Here is a 21,457-nt window from a genome sequence, read left to right as displayed (position 1 = left end):
TGGACACCGATCACTCAATTTAGCACAGACACCGGTTTATTCTATTCTGCAGCTGCCCCCCCTGGTCCTGCTCACATCTGGATCAATTTCCTGAGTCCTGGCAGCCTGAGCTGGTGTTTCACTGAGGGATATTTACTCCCACACAGCTGTTCAGCAGTAGAAGCAGAAAATCAACTCGGATACAATTAATACCATGTTGTAATAAGGAGACGTCACCACAAGAAACAGTTGCTGAATTGATTCTGATGATGCCGAGGAGGATAACTATAATGATAATGGTGATTAATATCACCATTACTGGGTGCAGACTCAAAGAAGGAGCATATTTTTATACTGCCTTTGTTTATGTGGTTGCAATCTTTCCCCACATAGATCATCGACAACAAGACATTCCATATAATTCAGGTAGATGATGGGATGACACCCAAATGCCAGTGTGATTTTTTTTTTTTTCCCTGATAGAGATAACCTTGTATGAGATTGCCAAAGTTCTCATACACAGAATCTTGGAACAGGAACGTCCAGGTGGCTAAGACCAAGTGAGAGGGCCCGGGAGACTCTGATTGTTCAGTATTCCCCCCGCCCCCTGCCCCATCTTGGGGGAGCCCTGTGAGAACAGTTTAACTGGACAGTGTATCTCCATTGCCTGTGGGACTTCCTCCGTGCGTACTGTCACTGCACGGGGAGGGCAGCTCTTCACGTAGGCCTGTCTTGAGAGCCGCAGACCATTTAGCCACTGCAGGTTCAGCATGCTGTTAGTCCCCGGTCATGTGACAACCTAAAATATTCCAGATTGCCCTCCCCATATAGAGATCCATTGGCCTGGGTAATGGAGGTCACTCAACTTTATTCAGTTCAACTGGGTTTTAAGGTTGAAAAGAACAGCTAAGATATGTGCATCCAATTTTCCTTATTTCACTGGTGAACTGTAGGAATTTGTGACCCTTTACGACTCTCTCTCAAAACTGATGCCTGAAATCCCACCCCTGGAGATTAAATTACATATGGGAACATAAAAGCACTCACTGTGGCATCTTATTATCTGGGTTCAAATTCTGGTTTCTCCCCTTTTCAGCTGGCGTGATTGTGGACACATCACTGACCCTGGTGTTACAGTGGCGTCATGATTAAAATGGGGACAGAGTAGGGGCACCTGAGTGGCTCAGTTGAGTGTCTGACTTTGGCTCGGGTCATGATCTCACGGTTTGTGGGTTCAAGCCCCGCGTCGGGCTCTGTGCTGACGGCTCAGAGCCTGGAGCCTGCTTCAGATTCTGTGTCTCCCTCTGTCTCTGACCCTCCCTGACTCGTGCTCTGTCTCTCAAAAACAAATAAACATTAAAAAAAAAACTAAAAAAAAAAAAAGCTGCATGCTCTACTGACTGAGCCAGCCAAGTGTCCCCCTCACAGGATTGTTTGGATGGTTAATAAAGTAATACATGTGAGAGACTGACATAAGATGAACACTCCATAAACTTTGCTTTGTGCATATGTGGTCTGCATTCAGTAAGAGCTGGACTTGAGTCACATAGGAACAGTGGCTGTCGGAGGTAGCCAGCTTTTGTGACCCGGGGCGGCCGGCGGGGAGGTCCTGGCTGGAAGAGAACAGCAGGGAAGACAGCTTCCTCCTGCCTGCGACACCTCAGATGTTAGCTATGCTTACTGTTATGCCCACCATTTTATCGACATCTCGTAGATCACAAGTGCCCTGAGAGGAGAAACGAAGCTTGCTAGAACCTTCCTCCAGGTGGGCGGCAGTCTTAGAACCCGCAGACGTGTGTCTGTCTCAGGGATCTCTCATAGGCCAGTGGGCCTCAGACTTGACTGCGAAGGGAATATTACAAATACAGATTCCTGCTACCCACCTTCCTGAACTCCAGTGGTTTCAAGTGAATATCCTGAATTTTCCAATGAATTCTCCAGGTGATTCTGAAGTAGCTGTCTAATTTGAGAAACAATGATCCAGACAATGTTTTCATTTTTAAAGATGAGAGGACACGAGCTCACCGTCAGCCAGCATGTCGGTGGCAGCGTGGGGCCCGGGAGCCAGGCGGCCTGGTAGCTTCCTGCAGGCTCGTCTCTAACAGCTCGGATCATATCCAGGAGGCGCGGGAAGCGAATGTCTCTCAACTCTGCCTCGCGAGGTCTCTTTTTCTCCTGTTCTCTGGCCTTGGGGCCTTTCAGCTTTTTCATTTAAGCTTTCAGCTCTCTAATTTGACCATCAGAAGCAAATACGGGAAGACCATTTTGTGAGCATTTCTTAAAAGGATCTGGAGACATTTGCTGCAATGAGTCGTGAGTGGCATTTTGCCCACCTGGAGAGAATCGAAGAAGGATACAAGGCCAGGGATGGGAGGCCGGGGCCACTGCAGGTGCTGCTGGAGGGGCTCGTGGGGCCCCGCCTCCTGCCACCAGCCACCACCACCTGTTACGACCTTCTGTCTGCAGGGCAGTCAGAGAAACGTTCTGGTATTGGGACCACACTCACCACCAGGTCACCAAATGTGCTTTTATATTATTTTTAAATGAACTCACCAGTGAGAAGATACGCTTCCTTCCCAAAATCCCCTGCCAGCAAGCCCGCTCTGAACACTGCCTGTACATGCCAATCCATATTTCTAGGCCGTGCAACTACTCATTTACTGGCTTCTGTGCAGAGGCAGCTGGATATCAGCCTCCCTTCTTAATAACATAATGTTAATGATAATAATATGTCCCATTTTTTTTTACAGTGTGTCAAATACAATGCCAAAGGCACGCTATGTGTAATTTCTCATTTTTCCCACACACAAACCCTGGGGGATAACTAGTATTATTGCCATTTTATGAATGTAATGCTGACGTTTAGTGACGTTAAGTCAGTTGTCCAAGGTTACGCTGCAAGGAAGTGGTCCCGAGGAAGGGCCGTGGCAAGGTAAGACCCCCCCACTGGCCCCTGACTGCCAGGCCCACATTCCTCACCACTCACTGTGTTCTGCATCTCGCAAAAACTCAGTCTGCCCGCTCCTGCCTGGGACAGGCATGCCTTGTGTGGGGTGGGGCTGGAATGACCGGTTTGATGCTTGGGGTCTATCACTGTTCCTCCTGTTGGTGACGTCTCTCCTATATTTGACTGCAACCAGCAGCAGGGCCCCCTTTGTTAGAAAGGGCGACAATAGAGGGGAGAAAAGAGCAGCCAGTGAGGTATCTGGGAAGGTAAGAGGATGCCATTTGCTTGGACCCAGTTGACAAGAGAATAGAAAGTCTTAGTTTCCCACTGAGTTTTGCTTGACTTTAACCCTTAGGTGAAGGGGCTCAGAGAACACTGGAATGTTGGGGGCGGGGAGGGGATGGAGATGGAAGGATGATGTGAACTTTGGGAGATTAGACATGTTTTGGTGCTTTCTCATGTTTCTTGGTGATATCCAGCTCCCAAATGGACAGCGGGCCACAGACACCAATTCCCTCCTCCCGTCCAGTGGGTCACTTCTCCCAAGAGTCGGTCCCCTTGAGGGTCAGTCCCACTGTTTTTTCACTCATCAGAGCTCCCTGTGCCTTGAAAGGACCTGGCTCTGCCCTGTGATAAATACCAAGAACCTGGGGCCATCTGTCTTGTTTTGGCCTTATTCCCACGGTGGTGATTCCTTTCTAATCCTATTCTTTTCTGATCATCGGCACCAGCTTGTCAGCCACCATCCTTCCCATGGTCTCCTCAGTGAAGGTGGGAGACAGATGGATTCTAAAGTGGCTGGATAGCTAGACTCAGGACAGACATGTCCTTCCTCCCTGTTCCGTGCCTCAGCCTCCCGACAGGCGGGTGTAAGGAAGCTCACGTCTTCCTTTGTGAGCAAGGTCTTGAAGGATTTCTCTCCCTTGGCCATCCTGCCAAATTCAGCCATAACCCAACATAGGAGGTCATAAACAGAACTGAGCAATATATTTATCAGCTGTGATCCGTGTAGCCTGGGAACACAGTGTGACAGAACAGCAGCCTCACAGCTGGTGTCCCGCGTCTACCCTTGCCTCGCCAGAGCGTATTTTGCACAAAATTAACAGAGTGAACGGGTCATAGCACATCTGTGTTCTAAACCGGCCAAGGATTCCCTTCTCGCTCAGAGTAAAATCCAAGCTACTTAGCACGGCTTATCCTTCACAATATGTTTGGGCCCACTGGTACTTCTCTCTTAGCCCCTGTCTCCCCCCACTCCCCCCACAGCAGCTACATCAGCCTCTTTGCTGTTACTTAAGAAGCAGAGATGATCCCTACCTGAGGGCTCCGTGTTTACTCCTTCTGGTCCCTGGATTGCTCCTTTCCAACTGTCCATATTGATTGTTCCCTCACTCTCTTCAAGTATTCTACTTCAAGATATCATCAGTGAGATCATTCGTGATTACCCTAGATAAAATAACACCAAATTCCTGTGACTTTTCACATCCTTAATTATTATTAGGTTTTGATAGCACTCACAGTCAGATCTGTTCTACATTTGTTTAGTTATTCTCTGAACGTACCCTACTAGTTTGTAAGCTTAGTAAGCACAGCGACATTGTCTATTTCTATCACAAGTGAATAGGGGTTAGCACATAGTAGGTGCTCAATCAGGTTTTTTTTGAATGAATGAATGAATGTACAAGGTGCCCTAAAGCAAGTGTCTTGAGGAAAGCAGATGTGACTAGATAAGTTAGTAATCACTAAATTCCCAACGTTCTCCCTGTATCAGAGCTTACATATCTCTTAACCCTTCCATACCTATCTCAATGGAACATTGTAAAAAATGGCCACAATTCCTTTCCCTGTCTGTATACATGCACTTGCAATGTGACCTTGTAACTTCTTTTAAAAAGGGAGTCCCAACTCTTGGACTAAACTTGTGACTTGCTTTGGCCAATGGACACTAATTAACAGACATAAAACACTCAGACTTGAAGTTTGCATGACGAAGCCCTGTTGCCCTTGAGACCCTGAACCCTCATGTGAACAAAGACATGACTAGCCTGAAGCCTAATGAGAGGCATGTGGTCCTGTTGCTCCAGAGCCCCAGCTGGCAGTGAGCCCCACCCTTAGAAGCTGAGTCACTGGGGGCTCTTGGGTGGCTCAGTCAGTTAAGCGTCCGACTTCGGATCAGGTCATGATCTCGCAGTTTGTGAGTTCGAGCCCTGCGTTGGGCTCTCTGCAGACGGCTCGGAGCCTAGAGCCTGCCTCAGATTTTGCCTCTCCCTCTTTCTCTGCTCCTCCCCTGCTCATGTTGTATCTCTGTCTCTCTCCCTCAAACATAAGTAAACATTAAAAAAAAAAAAAAAAGCTGACTCCCTGACTTCAGACATGAGTGTGCTGAGCTGAGGTTAGCTGAACGCATACCACAGTTGCTGCTCGGCTGAACCAGTCCAAATTGCATGATCTAAATGGCCACCGAGTTTGGAGTGGTTTGTTTCATGGCAAAAGCTAGCTTCTGAAATAGAGATGAGCAGAGTTAAATAGTGATGGGAAGTAGCAGAGGCTAGTGTAAGATTTAACAATTACCATAGCCATGTCTAGCCCAAGGGGTATTGTCACTGCTGGGCCATGGGAAATATATACTTGGGCTTGAATGAGGCTTCTTCAGTGAAGAGAACCAGGGCTTTTTACTTCCCCTGGTGTCCTTTCCCTTTGAAAATGGAGAGGCAGATGTGTAACACAGGTGCATCCGTATGGCTTTGGAACCTAAGCAAGGCAGACCATAGTAGCAAGAGAATGATATAATTTTTTTCTAGGAAGTTGGGGATAAAGATGATAGAGTTCTTCTCTCTGAGAAGTTACAGCAGGGAACAGGAGCGTCCGCCAAGGAGGGCCACTATTTTGTCCCTGGCGTTGCCCCTCTCAGGAGTAATCTCCTCACAGGGGCCCCAGGAGAAGAAGAAAGATTGGAAATCAAAGCCTGCTGTAGTCGTGGAGGTCACTTGTGAAATCCAGCAATGTAGGAAACAATGACCTTATTTCACTGCCGTGAGCCAATTTTGTGACCTTGAGTGAGCCTTTTTGTATCTGGGAACTTCAGATTATTTATCACACAACATGAATATCTGGCTACCCATCACAGTTTCTGGATGGGTGTTCTAGAACTTGTCATGAGGCTGGGATGTGTTGGTTCAGAGCTTTTCCTGTGGAAACGGTGTTGGTTAGGAGCAGTTTGGAGTGTGCCCTAGTCAATGAGTGTGTTTGGGTTGGGGTGGGAGCTATCTCTTGTTTGGAACCCAGCTGGTGGGCCTGGGGGAGGGGTGGATATTTATGGCATCACATGGAGCCAGACTGTAGGGGTCTGTTAATGATTAAACTGTGTAATATGTTGAAGGCTATGACATACCTTTGAAATACACGTTTGTTGGCATGTGATGGAATTGATAAAACCTCCCTGATGTGTTTAAGTGCATAAATTCTCTGTATCATGCTATGAGTACACTTACATACGAAAAGGAAAAGTATTGCATCATTTCATTCCGAGGATGAAACGTTTGAACCAACTGATGGATGACCCAGCTGTATAGTGACTGAGGGATAATCTAGGAAGGAAAACCATGGGATACTGCTTCCTGGAAAGTCAGCTGTACAGTGAGGTGAATAAGCTGTAAGAATGCATCCACTCACTCACCAGAACCTTTTCGCTGCATTCACTCCTGGGAGCATTCATTGGGGAAATGGCTGTTTTGTTATAAGTTCTCAATAATTCCAGAAACTTCTTCCAGAAGTAGTTAAGAATGTATCTGGTGGGGGGGCAGGGCACCTGGTGGCTCAGTCAGTTAAGCATCTGACTTCAGCTCAGTTTCGTGATCTCACAGTTTGTAAGTTCGAGTCCCTCATAGGTTTCTCTGTTGTCAGTGCAGAGCCCGCTTTGGATCCTCTCTCTTTCTGTGTGCCTTTTCCCTGCTTCCCACCCCCCTCTCAAAATCAACAAACATTAAAAAAAAAAAAGTGTTTGGCACATAGTAAATGCTCAATTAATGATTGATGCTTTTTTTTTTTTTTTAAGGAATGTATCTCAGCTCTGGGAGAAACAATTTTTTTTCATTCAATAACTACTTACTGAATGTTTTTGATGTGCTGGGCACTGTTCTAGCACAAGGTACATCAGGAAATAAATCTCACAAAGATCCCCTCCCAGGGGTGGGGTGTGTGTGTGCGGAAACTGACAATAAGTAGTAAGATAATAAAGTAGGTAAATATAAAAAGCTTGTCGAAAGGAGAAATGCGCTATGGGGAAAAAAGCCTAAAGTACGGATGAGAAGTATATCGGGAGAGCTGGAGGGCAGGTAGTTATGTTAAAAATGTGGTCGGGGTGGCCGTCATTGAGAAGGTGAGGTCTGAGCAAGGGCTGAAGGAGGTGAGGCCCAAATGTCACCATGGACAGATGGCAGGTTTGTTTGTTCATCTTTTTATCTCCTCCAAAGAGTCTAGTCCAATACTTTATACATAGCAGTGGCTTAATAAACTACTCTTGATATAAATTAAATTAAATATAAACAAATATTTCATCTGCATGGGGTGGGGTGGCTTTTCCCAGAAAAGGAGATAGATTTTATTTTTTTAAGAGAGAGCGAGCAAGAGAGAGTATATGTGCTTGTGAGAATGGGGGAGGGGCGGGGGTGGGGAGGAGAGAGAATCTTAAGCAGGCTCCATGGTCAGGGATCAGCCCGGAGCCCAACACAGGGCTTGATCCCATGACCCTGGGATCAGGACCTGAACTGAAATCAAGGGTTGGTCGCTCAACCGACTGAGCCACCCAGGCACCCCGATTTTTATCGTTGATCTGTCTCTGTTTTCTTCACTCCTTCACTCTCCTCGCTCTCTTCAACCCATTGCAGTCTGGATTCTGTCTTGATCACGCCAATGAAAGGCTGCCGGTGTGGCCTTGGCTAAAGTATGGCTATGGAGGGAATAGGAGAGTTGCTGTGATTTGTCTGTTCAGCAGCCAAGCCTTAGCTAGTGCTGCCACGAGAGTGTGTATAGACCCTTCCCTGTTCCGGCCGAGGCACCCTGGGACTGCCAGGACACACCCCTCCCCTCTCTCCTCCTGCTCTAAAATTCCTGGCAGAGAGCGAGACGAAGCTCACTCCCCTTGACTGTCAGAGGGGTAAGATGTTAACTTCCTTTATTCATGGGGGAAATGGGCTTGACTGACAGAAGAGAGAGAGAGCTGCTCATTTACCCACCAAAAGATATTATATGGCTTTAAGCAGTGTTCAGGAGCATGAGAAGGTAATAAACTATGTGTGTAAGCTCAGTTCTCAGGGGAGGGAGAGCCGCTGCAACACCAACACTCCAATTGTTTCTTTCTTGCTTTCTTTAGGCCCTCTGTGCATGCCATGCTTAATAAAGGTAATAAAAAGGTAAGATCATAAAGAAGAAAGAGGCCTATCAAGGAAAGAAGGCTCTTTATTTGCTCTCCTGTCATGGTATTTTTCCCATTCTCCCCCCATTTCAGCCCAAAATGGGGTGTGTGTGTGTGTGTGTGTATGACTGGCTGAACAGCAGGCAGGTTAACTGAGCAGCAAATGAGGGCCAGATGGATTATCTGATGAATTCGCGATGTCCCCAGCATTGTCATGGGGGATATCGATGATGGAAGCCCGCTCGCCTACCTCAAGGGATGAATAGTTTGTTCTTCGCAACCAGAGCTGCTCCTTGCTCTTTGAGTGCTACGTGGGTGGCAGCAAACGGGTCACAGCTCTTGGGCTCCGGTTGCTGTACTGGGTCACCTTAGACGGGTGTCCTACAGTTTATTTGCCTCCTCCATTTCGTTGACGACACAGCTGGGTACACTGTAGGTGCCAGGTAAAGCCTCATTTATAAGTTAATTCGTCTCCCCTGTGCCTTTGATGGCCCGTTTTACTATTGTAAAATAGTAGAATACACTAAAAATATCCTCCCTATTCCTTCTTCCACCTCTACATGAAAATACTTCATCAGCGTGTTTGTCACTGCAAGGAGATGAAGTCTGTGGAGCTTATTAACTCCTTACGGTAGAGTTTTTTCAAAGTTTAGTTGTTTATTCTGAGACAGAGCACGGGAGGGGCAGAGATAGAGACGGAGAGAGACAGAATCCCAAGCAGGCTCCACACTGCCAGTGCAGAGCCTGATGCAGGGCTTTAACCCACAAACCATGAGCCGAAGACAAGAGTCAGATACTTAACTGACTGAGTCACCCAGGCTCCCTATCGTAGAGTTTTTGTAAATAAACCCTAGAGAGTATTACCTTTCCTTTCCTGGAAGCTTCCAGGTATTAGGAAGTCCCGGGAAGAGCCCTGGCAGGACCGGATAATCATGTGACTGTCTCATATTCAGTAACAATGACTGACATATGTCCAATACAATGCATCCAGGACCTGTGCTAGGTGCTTATGTGTATTAATTCATTTAACCCTCACAACATGATGTGGGTTAAGTGCTACTATTATCCCCATATTATAGATGAGAAAATGGAGCTGCAGAGAGATTAAATAGCTAAATTTCCCACAACTTCCAGCTTACAAGCAGCAGAACCTGGATTTGAACCCTGGCCGTAGGGCTCTAGAAATTTCTTTGTAGCCACCAAGCTACAATGGCTCTTCAGCAGCAGTTAGTATAGGATGAGCCTTTGATAGGAATCCTAAGCTTTGGGGGGTGGTAAAGGAAATGCTACAATTGCTTCCAGATGACTGTTACTTATTTAGAGTTTGTCACCTTTCACTTTCACTGCTTTCACTGCTGCTTAAAAAGAAATATCTTTTTAAGTTTAAATTTAATAAGAACTCATAAATTACAGGGGCAGTTATTCATCTTGACAGACAATATAAATAGCCATAGAAATTCCTTCCCATTCATTTACTCAGCTGATGCAGGTCACTGTATTTACTGTGGGCTATGGACAATGGAGATTATACTGAAGTCACAATTTCTGTCTCCCCGGAAATTTTCCATCCCTAGGAGAAACAAGAATATGCACAGCAGTCCTGAAAGATGTGGTTTCTGTGATAAGTGGTATGCATACAAGGGGGTGACACAGACACTGCTTACTGGAAACTGAGCTTCTGATGGAGCTGGGGGTGTAAGGGAAATACCAGGGGTGGGGTGGGGGGGGGGGCCTGAACCTGCCCCCTGAGATTGGGTGGATTTTGATAGGAGCAGAGAAGCCACAAAGCAATACTAGCCCAGTGTGTTAGTTAGGCAGTATTAGCTCATGGGCTATGAGAGACGTTTCTGGAGCTAGACTGCTTGGGTTCAAATCCTGGTTCTATTACTTTTAGCTTTAAGTATGAGAAATGTAGCAATTTCTCATATATTAGGAGGTAGAAGGAGGGAAAGTTTTGCTCAGGAACAGATGGAGTAGCCCTAAATAGATAAGAGGAGGAGCACCTAGTTGGCTCAGTCAGTTAAGGGGCCTCATTCTTGATTTCAGCTCAGGTCATGATCTCACCGGTTGGTGATTGAGGGCCACGTCTGGCTCTGCACTGACAGCCTGGAGCCTGCTTGGGATTCTCTCTCTCCTTCTCTCTCCGCCCCTTACCCCCTCTCTCTCCCTCAAAATTAAATAAACATTAAAAATAGGTAAGAGGAGGATGACTTATTTAGACGTAAGGTAACCCTGAGCAGTGGTGGTAAGGGCAGAGAAAGGGACATCATCCTCAGATCTCTGGGACTGAGGGGAAAGAATGGTCTCCAGAACCTGCAAGCACACGGCAGAGGAAGCCACCTCTTAGGAACCTGTGTGCCAGGCAGAGCTGGCCTAAAGAAACCCCCAGGCAGGGGAAGGAGCCAAGACTGCAACCGCCTTCTCTCCGCCCCGCCCCCTGGACCGCCTACCCGGCCCCGCCCCTCTCTCCCTATTGGCCGAGTCCAACAGAAGCCTGTATCCTTGGGAACTTGTTGCCATCCATTCCCCCTGCGCCCCCACCCCCAAGTCCTGCTCCCAGATGCGAGCTGGTGCAGGAAGGTGCCGTGTGGATCTGGAGGGGCAGCCAGAAGCTATGTGGCACCGAGTGGAAACACCAAAGTCTTTCCAAAGGGAAAGGCTTGCTGGTGCCCAGTCTTGCCAGTTCTTGAGAACTCCGCGTAGGAATTTAGAATTGGTTCTGAACGCGATGGCAACCATGAGAGTTTCTGAGCACCAGGGTGACGTAATGAGAGAGCAGGCCAACATTGGTGTCTGAAGTAGACCACAAGGCCGAAAGACGGAATAGATGCTGGCAGGAGGAGTGCTGGGTTAGACCTCAGGCTTCCCCGCACCATCCCCTTTCTGTGGTGTTCTGGGCTTTCCTGAGGCACCAGCTGTAGCGCCTTGAACTCGCCTGTGTCCACAGGCCGTAGCTCTTGTCTACACCTCCCGGCAGGGCCTTTCCCAGAGGAAACTTCCTGGGTTGACTCCCTCTCTCCTTCCCGGCCTGTGGTTTTAAGACCAGCTCTAATCACTGTAGCCTCGTTGGCTCCTGACTTTTCAGAAAGCGCCGGATCCGAAGTGGCTCCCTGAACTACAATCTTGGACCTGTCAGGGAGCCAGGGCACAGAACACTCTGCTGTGGAAAGAAAGTTAATGTGGCTCATTATAGCCTGATGCAGAGATTCCCTCTGACAGACACATGTGGTAATGGCTTGGAATGAACACACTCCTACGAACAATTGGAAAAGAGACTTCGCATTGTTCTTTGGGCCCATAATTCATTTGCTGTAAAAATGACTGCGTTGGCTGTAGTACACATTTCCTCTCTGAACAATGCCTTTATTGGATCAACTTAAACATACAAGGAATAAAGCACTTTCTGAAAGAAACAACCCTATGCCTGCCTGTATGTGGGCTTAAAAAATCAAGATGTCCCTGTAGCCAAGGCTTTAAGGGATGTTTCTCTATTTCCTGACAGTTGTACGTATGTCTGCCTGGCCGGAAAGAACTTGACCCTGTCTTTTCTGTAATTTTTGTGTGGCAAAGGACGGCAGGGCTAAGTGGCAATGGAAACTCAGCAGCAGCAACCTCTGGGAACAGATGGATTTGTTCCTGCCCCTGCAGAGTGGGCTCTGGAGGCAGATTCCCACCCAGGAGATGGCTCTTAGCCTGGGCATTTTAGTTCTTTTTCCTTCCAGGTGCTTAGTTCTAAGCCTCTAAACCCCAAACCCGGGTGGTACTGCTTCCTTAGAAAAGCCATTACATGGCAAGACATTACTTTTCTTTCTAGAAAGTCACCCATTCGTGCTCCTCTTATCCAAACTGTAGGCTATTCAGAAGTCTGGCTGATTGCAAAGAGGCTTGATTTGGGGGTGGGAGGAGCAAATGGACCTTATTTTCTGATGAACACAGATGAAGTTGCAATTTGCCATTTTCAATCCACAGCATTAGGAGACATCAGCAAAGGTCACTGCACTAACCATATTTTATAAGAGAAATCTGAGATCCCTTCATAGATCAGTCTGCAGGGGCAGTTTTCTGCCCTTTTCCACAGTGCCCCTTGCTTATAGGCTGATCTCAGATGAATTTGGATTGGGCTTCAATTTTGCTTTTAGATGCACATAAAATAATTGCTTTTGAAACAATACCCTCATGATTAAAAAACCAGTGCAGCTAAAAATATTTAAATCAGGAAGCATCCCAAATAAAAGACTTGGCAAAACACATCAGATATGACAAAAATTTTGCTGGCAGAATGTAAAATAAATATCAAAAGACTAAGCTACACAGAAGGCACCGTGAAACGCTAGAGGGTTGCTCGGTACCATTTGGCCCAAGATGTTTATATATCTCCATGTAATTGCAGCTAATCATATAAATTCTTTGTTTCAGTTTGAAATCTGTTCAGGTTGACACCTCCACTCTTGTGTTGATTATTTTTCTCCCATCTTCTGATCTCCTTCTGCCTTTTTTTTTAAGGATAAATTATTGCCAGAGTATGAGTTTGCAAAGCAGAGATTTGATTCTATTTTTTTTCCTTTTCCCTGTTTTTCTACGTTTATCTCCAGCAGTGCTTGATCTTAAGCTCCAGATCCACCTCAGATTCTCTCAAATCCTTATTTTAATTTTCACCTGTCATACTGATCTCCTCCCTTCCCTCCTCCTTCTTTTCCTCCCTCTCCTCCCCGCCCCCCACCCCTTTTTTCTTATTTTCCTCCCTAGGTTTTCTCCATTGTACAGGGCAGCTCTGACCTATACAGTCTCATGTATCATGGATGGATTGTTCTGTGTGGTGGGCTGGGTCACAGCTAGATTTCACGACATTAATTTCCCCACTTGGAAGAGAACGCTTTCTCTTTTTGTTAGTGCTTTCCCAGACCAATTAACCAGATTCAAGTTGGCCAAAAGAAAGTGTGAATGGTTATGCTTACTATCCTCTCGCTGCCCGCAACAGGGAAGCTGTGCACACGGGTTGTGAAGTGTGCGCCTGGATGGAGGCGATCCATGACAGTGTAGGATCTAAACTGCTGAGGTCTGAATGCTTGTGTGAAATTGTAACCCCCAAGGCGATGGCATTAGGTGGTGGGGACTTTGGGATGTGTTAGGTCACGAAGGCAGACCCCCTTATGACTGGGATTCGTGCCCTCATAAGAAGAGGTCCCAGAGAATTTGCTTGTCCCTTGCCCTGTGACAGCACGGTGAGAAGACGGCCATCAGTATGGAAGCCTGCCCTCATCAGAGACCAAATCTGCCATGCCTTGATCTGAGCTCCCCAGGCTCCAGATTGTGAGAAATAAAATTCTGTTGTTTATAAGGGGCCCCTGGGTGGCTCAGTCGGTTAAGCGTCTGACTTCGGCTCTGGTCATGATCTCACGGTTCATGAGTTCAAGCCCCGCATCGGGCTCTGTGCTGACAGCTCAGAGCCTGGAGCCTGCTTGGGATTCTGTGTCTCCCTCTCTCTCTCTGCCCCTCCCCCACGTGCTCTCTCTCTCTTTCAAACATAAATAAACATTAAAAAAAATTTCTGTTGCGTATAAGCCACCCAGTTGCTGGTGTTTTTGTTATGGCAGCCTGCAGGGACTAAGACGTAAAGGGGGTAGTGTTGTGGAGACAGGCAAGGCAGGAATGGGATGATGCTGGATAGAACAGAGGGGTTGTCTCACTGTGTCCTTTCTGCATGGGCGTCCCCGGAAACCGAGTCAGGGGTAACTGTGGCACCTGGCTGAGTTCTCCTGCCCCTCAGAGCTCATGGCCCACGACTTCCTTGGAGCTTCAATGTAGTTCTTAACTGGGTGTGACCCCAAGGTTGACAGCGAGGGATTTTTGCATACCTAGATCCCAGAAAGCCCACTGGGATCCAGGGATAGCATCATTTCAGAATATTTTCCTTTAGCAACGTTTCAATGTATTCAGCACCCTCCCGCATTAACACCCTAATGTTTAAACAATAGGACATCGATTTCCATCTAGAATTTCGTTAGGTTCCTGCTTCCTGTGATTTCAAGTGGCACCTTTTCTGGCTGCTCAGCTAATGATGTTCTTTCCATTCCAAACTCCCCTATATGATACCTGGTCTCCAGGAGGGTGGGCGCTGCTTCTTGTTCTCTTTGGATGCCCAGCACTTAGCAAGAAACATGCCACAGAGTTGTAACTCAAAAAGTACTTTCCAGCATTTACCATGTGTTTGTTGATGGTGCAACTAGTTTTTTGTTTTGTTTTTTTTTTTTTTTTAACCACTTAAATATGTTTTGCTTTCCAACCAGATTGTAGCGACTCCAGGGCATTTCATCACATCACCACCACAGAGTGAGGTAGGGGCTCGTTACAGACTTGTTTTGATGATGATTACATGCCACAAATATTTTATCGAATCCCTTCCCTGTGCCAGACAGTGTGGTAGGTACATAGAATGAAAGCACGGAAAATAAAGAACCCTGCCCCCTGGGAAGTCATAATATAGCATGATAGTAATAACATAGCCCTGGGCTCTGGCTGAGAGATGAACCTTAGTCAAATAACTCTTGAATAGCTACATTGTTTTGCAGATCCAATTTCAGAAGTACCTGGTCATTGTTATCTGATCACCTGATGTGTTTAATGCAAGGCTGGGATTGAAGTAATTGTTTTTGAGGTGCCTAAGTATTTGAGCCAGGAATTCTGTGCATTATTTCCCACTTAGTAACTTCCTCAATGTGATGCAAAGCAGCCGTCCATGCAGGCTCTGTGCTGGGCACTGGGCAGAGAGAGAGAATGTATTGGCTACATCACAAGGTTTCAAGGACCCACAGCTGGGACTCATCCCAACACTGCTTACCCCCCGCTATGAGGCAGACTCTGCTAAGTCCAAGAACAGAGACAAAAACCAAGCGTTATTGTAATGATTAATTTTGACTGCAGTGATTCTGGCAGACTTCACAAACAAATTGACATTTGAGTTGGCCCTTGATATTGAATTTTGACAAGCAGACACTGGAGGAAAGACCAACTCAGACAAGTGAAAACAGGATAAACAAAGACACACAAGTGTGAAAGTTTCTGTCCTAAATGTGCAGTGGGGGGCATCATAGTTGGGTGTGGCTTAAATACAGATTTTTCAAGGGCTGTGAATGACCCAAGCCAGGGCAGGGTTGCGCTAACATTCTCAGGGGCAAATCAGGCCTTTGGCCAACTTTTGTTTGGCCTAGCACAAGGTTTTAATTTTTTTTTTTGAGTTGCTGCCAACATTTAAAAATTGGGAGATTTCACCTACACATTCAGATTTCAGGCTTTTCTTGAAAACAGCCTCGCAATACTGTGCCTGCATTTCCTCAGGATAACTGGCTGGAATTGAATAATGGCTGCTCTTTTTGGAAAAGCTGGTGGAGTTCTTCACCTCGACACCCTCCCTGGCTAACTGGCCCCAGTCAAATGGCACAGGCAGGTATTTGAGTTGTCCCCTTTGACCTAAGAGCTTTACTGACTGCTGTTTGCTGTTTCAGGGAGCTTTATGTGGTGGGTCCCATAGACACACATCTGGATGGCTCTTGGGAACCGGCTGACTCTTCACGGAAGGCAAAGTGCCAGGAAGTCATCCCAGATGCTGTTGTGAGGAATCTGGTTCATCTAATTAGATCCTAGGCTGGTACACCTGGTAGATTTTTAAAGGCAGGGAATAATGACCCTCACAGTTCAAAAGATCTCTTTCCATGGCAACCCACCATGCTTTTGTCAGTTTGAGAGCTTGTTAGCGGGTCTGGTTTATCTTTTCCTGATAAGTGAGTTTCCTTTTCTTCTGGAATGTAGACGGGCAGGATGCCAACAAGAATCGAAATCCATTTTCAGAACAAAGGAGGAAAGGTATATATGTTCCCCCCCACCTTCCTTTGTTCAGCTGTAATGTCAGTCAGATGTTCATACTTCTTGGCCCTCTGTGAGCTAACTTTTCCTTTCCCTTTTTCTCATGGAGGGGTGTGCTTTGATTGCACTGGTGCCCATGTACCTGGGCTGGACTTGGGATGTGAAGCCATATCAAGCCCCCAAATGCAAACACATGGTGGTAATATACACACAAAAATGCAGGTGTTTGTGTTCTCCACGCCCACAGAGACCTGTGAGCTCTTGCTCGCACACAAACACATTCTGTGTCTGATGCCTATTAAGAGTGAGAGGTGCCTTACCGACATAACCTTCTTTTCAGAAGAATAAAATAGAAGGTTACTGAGTCGACGAGCTAATCTGTCTAATTAGATGCCTCTGAGCGAAATGCATACAATTTGCATGAATTATCTTAACATGCAAAGAATAGGACACAGGAAGGAAAAACTCAAGGAAATTTGCATTTTGGTGGGGGGATGGGGAGACTCCGTGGCTATAATCCAGGAGGTCCTTTCTTTTATGTTTTGGTACTACACTCAAGAGGATCTGCCGTGTGCTGCCTGATGTCAGCAAAGGCAGTCCTTGTATCCTTGGCTTTGCGAACAGTTCCTCCAAATCTTGTGTGCGGATTGCGGGTGAAACGGCCGTCAAGCTTGGTCGTGCCGTGATGTGGAAGTTTCATTTAGGCAGCGCTGGGGGACAGGGATCGTGGGTTTCAGTCCTGGTCTATCGCCGGTTGGAAGGACAATTGCTTCTTGGCCTCTAGGTGGCACTGTTGTATCTATTGTAAGGAGCATGCATCTTGGTTAGCCGTTTCACCGCTCTTTAAGATGGAGGAGAAGAAAGCAAACAAAAAATAACAAAATACACCTCCCCCTGCTGGCCCCCCATCTCCGAACATCACAATCCACTCTACCTAGGCACACTTCCTCCGTCCTGCCCAAGGACATTGTATGTTGTTTAACCTCAAAGGAAATTAGTGGTTCTCTTACTTCCTTTGCTAGCATGACGGTATCAAGCCCAGGGATCATTGTAGAGCTTAGCTGCCCAGGACAGTAGTTGCCTTTCCCCCTTTTGCTACCCCTGCCCCAACCCTCGCATCTTCCCTTCCATGCTGTTGCTGACATTCGTGTTGTGTCAGGACGTAGTGGTTCCTTGGACCCTGGGGAGGCACTGGTTAGGAGTGGAGTCAGGGCTGAAGGAGCAGTTTGGCAGTGGTATGACCAGGAAGATGGCAAACTGGCTGAAATGTGAACGGGAGTGGGAGGGAAGCCAGGTGCTGCTTCTCCCATTCCATTCCTTTTGGCAGTCTGGAAAACCTGCTTCCTCCTGGGCTGACGGGTTTGTGCCAAGTGTGAGAGTACCATTCTGACATATAGTTAGAGGTGGTGAGGTTGAAGTGAGGGGAGAAGAGCTCACTTGCTAAGATTGGCTCAGTTTCCCCAGTGCTGAGATGGGGCGTCCTACTGACCCAATAGGCTAAGCTTTGAGAGCAATATTATGGGTATTTGTAAATAATAATAATAATAATAATAATAATAATAATAATGAAAATAATAGTTTCTGGAGATAAGAGTTAATTCTTAAAACGTCATAGCATGTAATGAACAAAAGGAAGAGATACAGGGAAAATAGGTAACATTTGGGCAGCACTAAAAAGTTTGTAAGGACTTTTTCTTCTCTGCTGTTAATAATCTCATTTCCTCCTCACAGCGTTGTTTTCCCTAATTCACCCAGGATGACACGGGGTTCACTCTGTGACTTTGCTCAAGGTCACAGAGTTAGGGTGGTTGTCTAAACCTAAGTTCTTCCCTCACCAGGTGTTGTTCTTATTTATTATTTTCCTGAACAAATTCCTCAGTTGGGAAGCAATATTTAAGTCTAACTGATCAATGTTTGCTTACTTGCCACCCAAGAATCAAATCAAAATATTCTGCTTAGGGGCAACCTAATAAAAGCAGCCCTAGTCTAGTTTGTTTGTTTGTTTGTTTGTTTGTTTGTTTTTAAGTGACAGTTCTGACTTTACTAAGTTGGCTTGAGAAGCTATAACCTTAGGGCTTATGCTGTGTTCACTTTCAGTTTTGCTGTGGGTTTGTTTTTTTGTTTATCGTTGTATCTGTTTGAGCCTCAGTGGTACCCTCTGTTAAATAGGTTGAACAAACTTTGTCCAGGCCTTGAACACCTAGGGAAAATAAATTAATGTTTTATGAGCCACTCAAGGGTCTTTGAATTGAAAGATTCCAGACAAGCGTTAGTTTTTACCATTGTTTTAATGGCAATTTATTAAGCCCAAACCTTTGGGAATCATGTAAGAATATATGATTTCCTCTGCCTGATTACATCTTTGAGTTTTGTAAAAGTTTATAATGGATGAAATAGTACTTAACAGCTTCATAAACCAAACTGTTACGCACGTTTAAATGGTCTTCACTCTTATTATCTTAACTAATGAATTTTACCAGGCATCTCTGTTATAGCTGTATGATTTATAAAGATTATATTTACTTTTTCTCCTTATAAGAACCTAATGAGACCAAATTGGTTGCATGTAATCAGACACTGGCCTTTTTCATCTCTTCGGGTTTTATTTACGAAAGCTTATTAGAGCAAACGTACTGGGTAATATGCAGCGATAGCTAGGTTTTGCCTAATGATCCCAAACAGCCAACACAGAAGGCAGATAATGAAATGACAGGCTGATTACAAATGCAAGGAGAAAAGTAAATGCGCTCAGGGCCCATTTCGAAAATCCTTACCTAGGCAGAGCACCCATTAACATGTTTTCAACCTAAGAACATCGGCTTGTACAGAGAGCTGGATTAAGACTGTAATGCATGTCTCAGAAAATGAGGGCTGAGTTCTTTGTTTCCCAAGAGTGTAGGGTTGGGTTCAAGTACTCTGTGTAGGCGGGTGTGACGAATGGAGACTTCTGTGGCACCGAAGATTAGATGACTCCCCCATTCATGAAGAGAAACTGTAGGAGTTCACTTCACAACTGAAATCAAGAATTTGAACCCACATAGGTATTTTCCTCTTAAAGCCAGCACAAAATACAACCCGGATCGATATTACCCAGGTTAGAATCTGGTACATGTTGATCCTCCCACAAAGACGTAAGCACATGACGACATTGCTGGACTGAGTGCCTGACATCAGCGCTGTCTCATGAGTCGATATCCTCTTTGGTTGTCCTTAACCCAGAGCGTCCTTTTACCTTCCGTGTTAGGATGTTCCTTCCATTTTACTAAGACAAACATTTGCTACACTTCCAGAAGTAGAATGTTGAACTGATTGTTTTTTTTTTTTTTAAACGTTTATTTACTTATTTTGAGAGAGAGCCCACGCTCGAGCGGGGAAGGGACAGACAGAGAGGGAGAGAGAGAGGATCCCAAGCAGGCTCCTCACTGACAGCACTGTATCTCATGAACCCAACTGTGAAATCATGACCTGAGCCAAGATTAAGAGTCGGTCGCTTACCCGACTGCGCTACCCAAGAGCCCTGAACTAAATTTTTCTAATATGACTTGAAAGACCCTTAGGGATGAGGGACAGCTTTGTTTTCCCAGAAGTCAAGCTTAAATGTTTTCAGTCCTCTGTAATGTTCTACTCTGTAATGACTTGGCCATTCATAAGACCTTCCCAAACCATGTGGGAAGCCATTTATATATTTATTTCCTCCCCGTACCACCTGCTGGTGCAATGCATTTGGTCAGTTTATTACCCTTTGGGTGAATAACTTCCCCTGTAGAGTTTTAAAATACTCATACTACTATTTTGAGATTTGGAAAATAAGTCTGTTTTCACCTTACTTGTAGCATGGAAGATTTTGTAGTTTGAGACAATGTTCCCTCTCTAGTGTTCACATTTCCAGGTGACTGATACCTCAAGACCTTGGACCTCCAGTTGGTTTGTGAAACTTTGTCTTCAAGCTATCCCATTGGGAGAGCAGTTATTTGGGTTATTTACTTATGTATTCAGGCCTTTCCTGTCTATGTTTGTTTCCTTCACCTAGACTACATGAAACTAGTCTAGAATAATGTATAGTGAAGGGCAAAAGCAATTACGGAATCAGAGAATGTTAGAGGTCACCCTTACTGTAAGCTGAAGAAAGTCAGGCTTAAAGAAGTAAGGTCACATTATTAGTTGAAGAGAGACTGGGATAACATGCAGTCAAATTGGTCTCATTAGGTTCTTATAAGGAGAAAGGGCAAATATAATATTTATAAATCATATAGCTATAACAGATATGTGTGGAAGAATTCCTTAGTTGAGTTAATAAGAGCAAAGACCTCTTAAACATGCATAACAGGTCTGGATTAGAACTGGACTCTCAGACCAACATTCTTTCCAAAGTCTTGCTTAAAGCCAAATGGACAACTCTTGTTTTTTTTGTTATCCACATGTGGTCAACAGTTCATGGTCAAAATCATCAAGAGTAAAATTGTAAAGTAGGCTATGCTTGTCTCCGGTACTTTTCCATTCCCTATCATGTCTTCCGTTCTGTTGAAGGTGTTCCTGGTCATGCTTGCCAAACACCCAGGGTCTTGGTGTTACTTCCTGTCTGCCTCAGGCCACCATTCACCAGTGTGACCTTGCTAGGCTGTCCTTTTTGTAAGCCATTTCTGCTGCTTGCTCCTTCCCTCAGTTCCACCAACTTGCTACGGGGTTCCTGCGTCAACACTTCCCATCCTGGTACCATACTGTGGCCTTGAGACCCTGAGGGTAGCACCTGAATCAGATATCTGATTCCCAGCTGGAATACCCAGGACTCCAAATCTGTATATTTTCCTCTCTTTTCCTATCACGACAATAATAGAAAGAGTGAATATTGTGGCACTCTGGAAATCATGACTGCCTTCCACCATCTGTTGCTTTTAGGTATTCGCTTGGGTTGCAGCTGGTCTTCCATATATGATTCTGAACCCATCTTTTGCATGGAGGCTACAACTCTGTCATTTTGATCCTCCTCCCTCTTCAGTTCTTTCCTCCCAGAGGGCACGCACGGGGTTGAAAATGACCTTCAGTGCGACTAGATGTAGAACTCCGCCAGGATTAGCATGAGGGCAGCAGGCAGAGGACAGAGAGGCAAGAGCACTCAAGGGAGATGTATGCGGAGAACAGAGAGTAGGAAAGCACCATGGAGAGCAGCTCTTCCTCTTACACCTTACCGTGGATTGTTCCTTTATTATCACATCTCTCCTCCCACAGTTTGTGGCTCATGTCTTCCTCATTTTGTTTTG

Source organism: Panthera pardus, unplaced genomic scaffold (assembly GCF_024362965.1).
Source record: "Panthera pardus isolate Hobbes unplaced genomic scaffold, ASM2436296v1 HiC_scaffold_13, whole genome shotgun sequence".
NCBI lineage: Eukaryota > Metazoa > Chordata > Mammalia > Carnivora > Felidae > Panthera > Panthera pardus.
This window is presented reverse-complemented; position numbering follows the sequence as displayed.